Genomic DNA, 12765 nt, shown 5'->3' on the forward strand with positions numbered 1-12765 from the left:
CAAAATGAAGAGGTTCAAAACGGTGTTCATGTTCAAGGTGATAAAGAATTATTTTTGTCCAAGTCTTTCTTTACTCCTTTACACGGTTTTGGTCCTATTATTCTTACAAGGGGTTGCACTTCACTTAGTGTAATTAACCTTGTAGAAAGTATCTAGAAGTGGCGGTTTTCCAAGCTTCAAATAAGCTGAATTTGTGAGCTGTTTAAAGAGGCGTGTTTCATGGCACTTGTTGGGCGTGAATTATGGAGTTTGTTGGCTGAATATTGCACCTCATTATTTGGGGGTTATGTGTGTTTAAATTCAGAGTTGTTGCTAGAATAAAGGGGCGTGAATCAAGGAATTAAAATGGGAGTTACAAGCTTGAAGAATGGGGCTGTTTTGGGCGTGTGTTTATGGCCGTTGGAGATGCTCTTTGGATGCTATTTTGGCTGGTCATTCTTCCTTGTTTCAAGCCTAGTCCTTAGCATAATTTTATTAGCTTAATTAAGTGTGTAATGGAGATGAATGTGGACGCATATTAGCCACCTAATTCTCCTTAGTTTTGTTATTTTATTTTGTTAATTAAAATAGGCAAGTGGAAGGTTGTAGTGAATGATGTAAGTGCTATATATAGCATACTTTGAATGAATGAAAAATCATCCAAGAATATTTGCCTAAAAACGTGAGTTTTTGTTAATTGAAGTGACTTGTGTTTAGTTCACTTTGCTGTCCAAATTTGAGTGTCCAAATTTGAAGAGTGTTAATTTTGGTGAGAGTTCCCAAGGTTAAGACTTGTAGTTTGTGATTTGGTGAGAGTTCCCTTATCTAAACTACCCCAAGCAATTGAGTGAGAAATCCTCTTTGCTATATCCTTAGTTTAGGGTGAGTGTTCCCCTAACTAAACTGATCATTTTAAAACAATACTTAAAATTCGTTTGATCTTCTTTAACTCATCTTTTGTAACAAGGTTTCTCATCTTGTTTACACATCAGCTAGTGTGTGCGCCAAGAGGGAAAGGCAAGACAAAGAAAAAGTGAGATCATGGGTTAAGATGAAGAAATTGTTGAAACAAAAGTTTCTTCCCACATACTATGTGCAAGAAAACTTTTCAAAATTCCATAACCTTAAGCAAGGTACGAAATCAGTAGAGGAATATGCTAGGGAGTTTGAAGGATTTGTTATGAAGTGTGGAGTAGAGGAAGATGAGCCTCAAACTTTGGTTCGGTTCCTAGGTGGACTTGACCCAAAAATAGCCAATGTGGCCGAACTACACCCTTACACCACCCTTGAAGAGCTCATTATCTTAGCACATAAGATTGAGCAGCAACAAAAAGCAAGAGGCAAAAGTGAATCATCACGTTTTGCATCTCAAACCTCATTTCCCCAAAGAAAGCAAACATCCAATTTCCCACCTTTCAAACCCACATCCAATCAGCCTACTTCTAAACCACCTTCACAAAACACCCAAAATTCAAACCCAAAACCAGCCCCAAGAAGATGCTTTAGGTGTCAAGGCCTTGGACATATGGCTAGTGATTGTCCAAATAAAAAAATTGTTACTTTGGTAGAGTATGAAGAGGAGAACGAATTAGAGGTTGAAGAGGACAACAATCTCGAAGAGAATGATGAGTATGCGTGCCTAGGTCCGGATGAAGGAGAATGCTTGGTGGTTTGACGTACGCTTAGCAATATGTTGGACCAAGAAGGGAGCTTGCAACGTGAGGCAATCTTTCACACTCGTTGCACCATTGGTGGAAAGGTATGCACTTTGATTATTGATGGAGGTAGTTGTACCAATGTAGCTTCGCAAGTTATGATAGACAAGTTGAAAATGAAAACTATCCCTCATCCTAAACCATATAAAATTCAATGGTTAAGTCATAGTAAAGGGATTCATGTCACACAACAAGTCTTGTTATCATTTAGCATTGGTAAAACTTATGAGGAAGAATTATGGTGTGATGTTGTGCCTATGGATGCATGTCATGTTTTACTTGGTAGACCTTGGTTATTTGATAGGCGTGTGATGCATGATGGTTACAAAAACACCTACTCCTTTTCTAAGGATGGAAAGAAAATTGTCCTTACCCCTTTAATCCTCAAAAATGATTACCCCATATCCACGCCTCCCACTTCCCTCACCACTCTCATAAAATCTGAATTCCATGAATATAGAGTTCACAAACACTTCATTTTGAGCCAACTTGATACCCCCTCTCAACCGTCCAAAGAAGAAAACCACCCACTCCTCACCTCTCTTCTCAAAACCTATTCCCATGTTTTCCCCAAAGATATCCCTCACGGATTACCCCCAAAGCGTGACATCCAACACAAGATTGATCTTGTACCCGGATCCATGCTCCCAAACAAACCAACCTATAGAACCAATCCCAAAGAAACCGAAGAAATTAGAAGACAAGTGGAGGAATTGTTATCAAAGGGTCTTATTCGTAAGTCTCTTAGTCCATGTGCTTGTCCTACTTTGATTATACCTAAGAAAAATGGAGAATGAAGAATGTGTGTTGATAGTAGGTCAATCAATAAAATCACTATCAAGTACCGGTTTCCTATTCCAAGGTTGAATGATTTACTTGATGATTTGCATGGTTCTAAAGTGTTCTCTAAAATTGATTTGAGAAGTGGCTATCATCAAATTCGAATTTTCGAAGGAGATGAATGGAAAACCGCTTTCAAGACAAAGGAGGGCCTCTATGAGTGGCTTGTGATGCCATTTGTGTTGTATATTTGGAGTATCAACCCGAAATACACAAGGGATAAACCAAGGATAAGTAAGACTAAAACCAAAAAGGCTTCTTAGATACAGACACACCACTAAGAAACGAGTTTGGGTTCCTAAGATCACAAGCCAACTAGTAGTCTAAGCTAGTTAACTAAGCAAAGGAAACGAAATTCCAAATCCAAGAATTTCAAGTTTGTTTCTAATCCAAGAAACGAGTGTAAAAACACAATTTTTTGTTCAAAATATTCTCTATATTTTTCATTCACATTTGCTTGTTATTTATAGTAAACAAGCATCATAAGTACAAGCTAACTTAAGTGACTTTTTAGCTCACTTGTTACATGCTTAAACTAAGCATCAAAATCTGATTTTTAATGTCTAGATACATCAATTAAAGAAGCTAAACTTAACTAGGTACATAAGCTTAGAAAGTGGCGGTTTGTAACCTCCAAAAGATGCTCCAAAAATCAGAAAATAAGAGAGCTTAACTCCCCCTTAATGCACGTCCAACAAAGCAGCAAATGAAGGCTTAAACTCCCCTTGATTTACGCCCAACAAAGCAGCAAGTGAAGGCTTTAAACTCCTCTTGATTTACGCCCAACAAAGCAGCAAATTAGAAGCAAAACAGCCCCATAATTCACGCCTAATTCAAACAGCAAAAGAAGAGTAATTTCCCCTTGATTCTAGCCTTGAAAGTAGCTTGAATGTATGTGGACTAAAGTGTATTTGGACGCCCTTTAGTTGCTCCAAAAGCTGACCGAATTGAACAGCCAAATGAAGGCCGAAATTAAGGCTTAAGATGCTCCAAGTTTGACTGAAATTAACGGCCACTTAAAGGCTGAAATTAAGGCTTGTAATGGCTTGTAATTCCTCTTTGAAAACTGATTGTAACTCCCATTTTGAAGCCTTGAGATTCCTCCAAAAGAATTTCGGATTCTATGTTGTTTTCCAAGCTTAAATGGCTGTCTTCTTTTGTGTATCTTGTACTTGTACTTTATGTGAATGTAACAATATTTTTCGAACTAAAATTAGCTAAAAAGAAGTAAGAAAAATATAACTAATTTGCAAACTTAAAAGAACTAAAGTTTACAATTTATTCAAAGCATAAAAAGAACTAGAATGAACTAGTTAATAAGAACAACAAGAAACTCAAAGGATTGAATATCTTGTTGCACATAGATAGAACGCATAGCATCAATGCATGATGCTACATCTTGGACCAAAGAAACGTCCATAACCAAGTTGTTAGGCTTGGCTACAACATTCCCCCCTTCTTGAAAAGAGTTTGCCCTCAAACTCGGCAATTCTTCAAGCTCATCATAGTAAATTGATAAATCAGCCACATTAAAGATGCTAGAAACACCATACTCTCCGTGCAATGCAACTTTGTAAGCATTATCAACCAATATTGGAATAGGAAACCGATACTTGATATGCTTTGGGGGTAATCCATGAAGGATATCGTTGGGGAAAACATGAGCATAGGTTTTGAGAAGAGAGGCAAGGAGTGGGTGATTTTTTTCTGAGAGGCAAAGAGTGGTGAGGGAAGTGGGAAGCGTGGATGTGGAGTGATCATTTTTGGGGATTAAAGAGGTAAGGACAATTTTCTTTCCATCCTTAGAAAAGGAGTAGGTGTTTTTGTAACCATCATGCATCACACGTCTATCAAATAACCAAGGCCTACCAAGTAAAACATGACATGCATCCATAGGTACAACATCACACCATAATTCTTCCTCATAAGTTTTACCAATGCTAAATGATAACAAGACTTGTTGTGTGACATAAATCCCTTTACTATGACTTAACCATTGAATTTTATATGGTGTAGGATGAGGGATAGTTTTCATTTTCAACTTGTCTATCATAACTTGCGAAGCTACATTGGTACAACTACCTCCATCAATAATCAAAGTGCATACCTTTCCTCCAATGGTGCAACGAGTGCGAAAGATTGCCTCACGTTGCAAGCTCCCTTCTTGGTCCAACATATTGCTTAGTGTACGTCGAACCACCAAACATTCCCCTTCATCCGGACCTAGACACGCATACTCATCATTCTCCTCAAGGTTGTTGTCCTCTTCATCTTCTAATTCGTTCTCCTCTTCATGCTCCACCAAAGTAACAATTTTCTTATTTGGACAATCACTAGCCATATGTCCAAGGCCTTGACACCTAAAGCATCTTCTTGGGCCTGGTTTTGGATTGGAGTTTTGGGTGGTTTGAGAGGGTGGTTTAGAAGTAGGTTGGGTGGTTGCGGATTTGAAAGGTTGGAAATTTGTTTGCCTTTTTTGGGGAGATGAGGATTGAGAAGCAAAACGTGAAGAATCACTTTTGCCTCTTGCCTTTTGTTGTTGCTCAATCTTATGTGCTAAGATAATGAGCTCTTCAAGGGTGGTGTAAGGGTGTAGCTCGGCCACATTGGCTATTTTTGGGTCAAGTCCTCCCAAAAAACGCACCAATGTTTGAGGTTCATCTTCCTCTACTCCACATTTCATGACAAATCCTTCAAATTCCCTAGCATATTCTTCTACCGATTTTGTACCTTGCTTGAGGTTATGGAATTTTGAAAAGTTTTCTTGCACATAGTATGTGGGAAGAAACTTTTGCTTCAACAATTTCTTCATCTTAACCCATGATCTCACTTTTTCTTTGTCTTGCCTTTCCCTCTTGGCGCACACACTAGCCCACCAAGTTGAGGCATATTTTCGTAGCTTCAAGGCCACAATTTTCACCTTTTTCTCCTCTGGTGTTTGCTTATAGTCAAACACTCTCTCCACCGTTCTCAACCATTCTACAAACTCATCAGCATCGAGTTTGCCATCATATTCAGGAATGTCTGCTTTTATGTCATTGTTAGAACGTGACCTTTCTCTTTCACTAAAAGGTCTCTCATTGTTATTGAAAGTAGACTCACTCATGTCATCTTCACTATGGGTGGGTGAACCTTCTCTATTATGGCGCAACTTAATAGTAAGATCTTTCAATTGATCTTGCATATACTTCATTCGTTGCTCCATATCTTCTTTCTCTTGCTCAACCTTATTGACATATTCTTGCCAATTAGGTGGTGGAACGTTTGTCATGGTTGTGTTTGGGTTTGTGTTTGGGGTAGGTGTTTGGGATATGTGTTTTGGGACGAGTATTTTTTTTTTTTTTTTTTTTTTTTTTTTTTTTTTTTGCTAGTCCCCCTCCTTCTAGCGCCAAATGTTGTATATTTGGAGTATCAACCCGAAATACACAAGGGATAAACCAAGGATAAGTAAGACTAAAACCAAAAAGGCTTCTTAGATACAGACACACCACTAAGAAACGAGTTTGGGTTCCTAAGATCACAAGCCAACTAGTAGTCTAAGCTAGTTAACTAAGCAAAGGAAACGAAATTCCAAATCCAAGAATTTCAAGTTTGTTTCTAATCCAAGAAACGAGTGTAAAAACACAATTTTTTGTTCAAAATATTCTCTATATTTTTCATTCACATTTGCTTGTTATTTATAGTAAACAAGCATCATAAGTACAAGCTAACTTAAGTGACTTTTTAGCTCACTTGTTACATGCTTAAACTAAGCATCAAAATCTGATTTTTAATGTCTAGATACATCAATTAAAGAAGCTAAACTTAACTAGGTACATAAGCTTAGAAAGTGGCGGTTTGTAACCTCCAAAAGATGCTCCAAAAATCAGAAAATAAGAGAGCTTAACTCCCCCTTAATGCACGTCCAACAAAGCAGCAAATGAAGGCTTAAACTCCCCTTGATTTACGCCCAACAAAGCAGCAAGTGAAGGCTTTAAACTCCCCTTGATTTACGCCCAACAAAGCAGCAAATTAGAAGCAAAACAGCCCCATAATTCACGCCTAATTCAAACAGCAAAAGAAGAGTAATTTCCCCTTGATTCTAGCCTTGAAAGTAGCTTGAATGTATGTGGACTAAAGTGTATTTGGACGCCCTTTAGTTGCTCCAAAAGCTGACCGAATTGAACAGCCAAATGAAGGCCGAAATTAAGGCTTAAGATGCTCCAAGTTTGACTGAAATTAACGGCCACTTAAAGGCTGAAATTAAGGCTTGTAATGGCTTGTAATTCCTCTTTGAAAACTGATTGTAACTCCCATTTTGAAGCCTTGAGATTCCTCCAAAAGAATTTCGGATTCTATGTTGTTTTCCAAGCTTAAATGGCTGTCTTCTTTTGTGTATCTTGTACTTGTACTTTATGTGAATGTAACAATATTTTTCGAACTAAAATTAGCTAAAAAGAAGTAAGAAAAATATAACTAATTTGCAAACTTAAAAGAACTAAAGTTTACAATTTATTCAAAGCATAAAAAGAACTAGAATGAACTAGTTAATAAGAACAACAAGAAACTCAAAGGATTGAATATCTTGTTGCACATAGATAGAACGCATAGCATCAATGCATGATGCTACATCTTGGACCAAAGAAACGTCCATAACCAAGTTGTTAGGCTTGGCTACAACAATTTGGTTTGTCTAATGCACCATCTACATTTATGCGCCTTATGAATCAGGTTATGCAACCTTTCATGGGTAAATTTGTTGTAGTCTATTTTGATGATATTTTGGTGTATAGTAGGGAAGAAGAAGAGCATGCTATGCATTTGCAACAGGTTTTTGAAGCCCTTGCTCGTGAGCAACTATATGGTAACTTAGAGAAGTGTCATTTTTTCACTTCCCAAGTTATTTTTCTTGGTTTCAAAGTTTCATCTCAAGGCATAAAGGTTGATGAAAAGAAAGTTGCTGCAATTCGTGAGTGGCCCACGCCGCAAACAATTCAACAAGTTCGTAGTTTTCATGGACTTGCTTCTTTCTATAGGAGATTTGTGCGAAATTTTAGTACTCTTATGGCACCTATCACCGAGCTAACTAAAAATCAGAAGTTAGTTTGGAATGATAAGGCTCAAAAGGCCTTTGATGAGGTAAAACATCAACTTACTAGTGCACCTATTCTTTCTTTACCTAACTTTGATGAAGTTTTTGAAGTTGAATGTGATGCTAGTGGAGTTGGTATTGGTAATGTTTTGTCACAAGTTGGGCGTCCCCTTGCCTACTTTAGTGAAAAACTCAATGAAGCACAACGGAAGTATAACACCTATGATAAGGAGTTCTTTGCTCTTGTTTGTGCTTTGGACCATTGGAGACATTACCTCATTTCCAAGGAGTTCATCCTTCATTCAGATCATGAAGCTCTCAAATATCTTCAAAGCCAACAAAAACTCCAACCACGCCATGCCAAATGGGTGGAGTATTTGCAAGCTTTTCATTTTGTGATCAAGCATAGGAGAGGCGCCATGAACAAAGGAGCTGACGCACTTTCAAGGAGATACACACTCTTGAATTCTTTCAAGGCAAGAGTGATTAGTGTTGAAGATGTGAAAGCAAGTTACAAAACTGATCATGACTTTGGTGATTTATTTCTAAAATGTTCTAATCATGCTTACAAAGATTATTACATTTTAGATGGCTATTTGTTCAAAGGAAACAGGTTGTGCGTACCAAGATCAAGTCTAAGAGAATCTCTTATCAAAGAGTTTCATGAAGGAGGAATGGCGGGACACTTTGGCATAGAGAAGACTACTCTTCTTGTCCAAGAGTACTTTCATTGGCCTAGATTGGTTCGTGATGTGGAGTTCATTGTGAAGAGATGTGTGATATGTCAAAAGGCCAAGAGTCATAGTCTTCCACAAGGCTATCTTTTGCCCTTACCTATTCCGCAAGCTCCATGGGAAGATGTTAGTCTTGATTTCGTTGTGGGACTTCCTATGACTCAACGAGAGAAAGATTCCATTATGGTTGTTATGGATCGTTTTTCTAAAATGGCTCATTTTATTTCTTGTCATACAACTTATGATGCTACTCATGTTGCTAACTTGTTCTTCAATGAGATTGTTCGTTTGCATGGTGTACCTAAATCCATGGTGAGTGATCGTGATCCAAAATTCCTAAGTCATTTTTGGCTTACATTATGGAGGAAGATGGGCACGAAATTGAACTTTAGCACTTCAAGTCATCCTCAAACAGATGGTCAAACCGAAGTGACTAATAGAACTTTGGGATCCTTGTTGCCATCTTTGGCTACTAAACGTCCCAACCAATGGGAAGAGATGCTTCCTCATGCGGAGTTTGCTTACAATCGTGTACCTAGCAAGACGACAGGTTTGAGTCCTTTTGAAGTGGTGTATGGATTCAATCCGTGCACTCCTATTGATCTCACTCCCAGTCCCTCACCAAACAAGTTCAACAATGATGCCGAGGTGCGTACAAAAGAAATCAAGTCTATGCATGAGCAAGTTCGTTCCAAAATTGAACAAGCTAATGCAAAGACAAAGGCATACTATGACAAGAAAAGAAAGGAGGTCCAGTTTCAGCCCGGTGATTTAGTTTGGATTCATCTTCGAAAGGAAAGATTTCCTTCCAAAAGACGGTCCAAGGTTAGTCCTCGTAGTGATGGTCCATTTGCTATTGTTGAAAAGGTGAATGATAATGCTTACAAAGTTGAGTTGCCCGGAGACTATGGTGTTTCTAGCACCTTTAATGTGGCTGATTTATCACCTTACTATGATGAGTTTGAAGAGTTGCCGAGTTTGAGGGCAAACTCTTTTCAAGAAGGGGGGAATGTTGTAGCCAAGCCTAACAACTTGGTTATGGACGTTTCTTTAGTTTAAGACGTAGCATCATGCATTGGTGCTATGCGTTCTATCCATGTGCAGCAAGATATTCAATCCTTTGAGTTTCTTGTTGTTCTTATTAACTAGTTCAATCTAGTTCATTTTATGCTTTGAATAAATTGTAAACTTTAGTCTTATTTTAAGTTTGCAAATTAGTTTCATTTTCTTTAAGTTTTCTTTAGCTTGTCAAAGTTTGAAAATGTAGTGTCACATTCACATGAAGTACAAGTACAAGATACAACAAGAAGGCAGCCGTTTAACTTGGGTGTTACAATCAGCTTCAATGAGGAGTTGCAAGCTATCAATTGAGCCTCCAAGTGGGCGTCATTTCAGTCAGCATTTGAGCATCAAAAGGCGTCCAAATACACTCTTGTCTACATACATTCAAGCTTGATCCAAGGCTTGAATCAAGGAGGAGTTACACTTCTTTTTGCTGTTGAATTGGGCGTGAATTAAGGGGTTGTTTTGGTTCTTACTTGCTGCTTGGTTGAGGCTTAATTGAGGAGGTTGTGACCGCCACTTTTTAATGTATCTAGACACAAAATCTGTTCTTAATGTATCTAGACACAAAATCTGTTTTTAATGTATCTAGACACAAAATCTGTTTTTAATGTATCTAGACACAAAATCTGTTTTTGATGTATCTAGACACAAAATCTGTTTTGATGCTTAGCTTAGGCGTGTAACAAGTGAGCTGAAATTTCACTTAGTTTAGCTTGTACTTAAGGATGCTTGTTTACTATAAATAGCAAGCAAATGTGAATGAGAAAGAGGACGATTCAAACATTAAAAAAAACTTGTCTTACATTCGTTTCTTGGATTAGAAACAAAACCTGAAATTCTTGGATTTGGAATTTCGTTTCCTTTGCTTAGTTAGCTAGTTTAGGCTACTAGTTGGCTTGTGATCTTAGGAATCCAAAACGTTTCTTAGTGGTGTGACTTTATCTAAGAAGCCTTTGGTTCTTAGCCTTATCTATCCTTTGGTTTATCCCTTGTCTATTTCGAGTGTTACTCCAAATATACAACAGATCGGATGTCATGGAGGCCCTCTTGCTCTGCGGGACATGGTGAAAATACGGGGCGCGCTCCAAGCGCCTAGAAGCACTCGGCTCCACCCAGCCTTCCCCCTTTTCTACTGACAAGGACTCCCTTGTAGTATCTATCTTTGCTCGGACCTCCTCTGACTTAACAGAGGCGCTATCAGAAGATGACGAGGCCGAATCGTCATGAGAGTTTTCCCCAGAGCTAAGGGACTGCCGACTAGGGCCAGCAGGGTCCTCCCTAGACTCTCCTCAAGCGCCTATTCTGAAGGCTCGGCCTGGTACTAACTGTCGGCTTCCCGCAGTATAGTATCACTAGGGTTGCCGCTTGAAGAAGAGGAAGAATAATAAGTTGGAGTTAGGGGAAGGTCGGAAGAGGGGTTTGGGGGGTGTACTTAAAGGAAAGTTCTCGAACGAGCATTCGGCACTCCTAGTTCTAGATTCAGCCGTCCCCGGTGACCAGCTGATCGCTAACCTAGGCCTTACCTTGTACGTTTGGGAAACCATTTTAATAAACGAAAAATACAAGAAAAAATAAAAAAAGAGCATGCGGTTACCTTAGAAGAAGGTATTTGAGACGCCTGGTTGGCTGAAGCAGTCGGGAAGAAAGGCCGAGTGTCGGACGCTTGACAAAAGTCAGGGTCTTTAAGAGTCTTTGAGAGTCAAAAGTCCAGAGATTCTCCAAGATTCGCAAAGGTGTGAAAACAAAAATGAAGTCAAACCTTCCTATTTATAGAAAGGGGAAACCCTAATTTTTCCCCCTAAAAACAATTTGAAAATCCGCCCAGTCACATGATGACATTTGTCACAGGCGCCACGTGCAATGCACGTGATCCCTGTAAGGGGTAAATGATTTGGGTATTTTTACCCGGCCAGGTGTCCCAATCAGAAAACGCCACGTGTCCTTAGTAAAGGTGCCATTTGGACCTATGAGATGATGACACGTGGAGGGCGGACATTCTTCTGTCCTAAATAGACTGATGATCCAGCATGGACCATTCAGACGGCGACACGTGTCACCCAAAAGATGCCTAAAGGCCTTTTGGGCTCAACGACACGTGTCACTCAGGCATTGCCTCTGGAATGGCGGCCTTCAAGGGCTCAAATCCCGAGGCGCCGTTTTGCGGCGTGACCTAATTCCTAGGTCACCAGATCCCAGGGAGGGCACACTTTCCAAAAGGACCCTATAAATAGGGACATTCTTACATTTAAGACAGAATACACGCAATACAAGACAATACGTCACTTACTATAGAGTTGTCATTTTCAAGAACAGACAGCACTTCACCTAAGCTTGGAATCCGAGCAGATAAACTTTACTTCCGCACGTTTTATTACCAAACGCTTACTAATCTTCGGAGGCGGACCACCAACCATCCGGTGGTCCGTTTGCTTTGCAGGTACAGGCGTCCTTTGCTGAATCCAGTCTCAGTGTTGTAACTCTCCCAAGGGACAAAAACACCCGAAACATTACATATGCGGATTCCGGCTAACAGGGCTTCATACTCTGCCTCATTATTTGAGGCTTGGAACTTGAACTTTAGTGCATATTCATATTTATCTCCTTTCGGAGATTGGCAGATAATACCTGCACCACAGCCGTTCATAGTAGCGCTCTCGTCTACATGCACCTTCCAAACCTAATCAATGTTATCCGGAGCAACCGGCCTTGTCATTTCGACAATGAAGTCGGCAAATTCCTGACCCTTCACTCCCTTTCTTGGTTCATAGGTGATTTCAATACTTTTCATTTCAATGGCCCATTTGAGCATTCTGTCGGATGAGTTTAGGGTTGTCATTGGCCGTTTGAGGGGTGTTTAGGGTAATTTTACCCTGCCATGTGGTCCAATCAGCGGATGACACGTGTCAGCCTTAGGCTGGCCAAAAGTGGACCAATCCCTACATGACACGTGTCACTCCAGAAACTAAGGGAAAAAGGCGGCCTTCAGGCCCAAATCCCAAGAAAGCCGCAAAACGGTGCAGCCCACTAATGATTTGGGTTCAGTGACCTAATCAAGGGCACAAATCCCAAAGACCCTATAAATAGGGAGATGTCCCTCATTTTGAGGGCACGTTTTACCATTTATTACACTTATATTCTCTTACATTAGAGAAAGACCTGAGCTTGGAATCTGAGCAGATAGCCACCTAAATTTCCGTTCTCTTTATTCCGTTCCAAGTTACTAACTTGACCGTCGGAGGCGGAGCTCCAACCTCTCGGAGTCTCCGTTATTTTGTAGGTACAGCCCAGCCGGATCATACTTCGTAATGTAACTTTCCCAAGGGACAAAAACACCCAAAACCTTTGGCGCCTTCTGTGGGGA

This window comes from Chenopodium album, chromosome 7 (genome assembly GCF_948465745.1).
Source record: "Chenopodium album chromosome 7, dcCheAlbu1.1, whole genome shotgun sequence".
Classification (NCBI taxonomy): Eukaryota; Viridiplantae; Streptophyta; class Magnoliopsida; order Caryophyllales; family Amaranthaceae; genus Chenopodium; species Chenopodium album.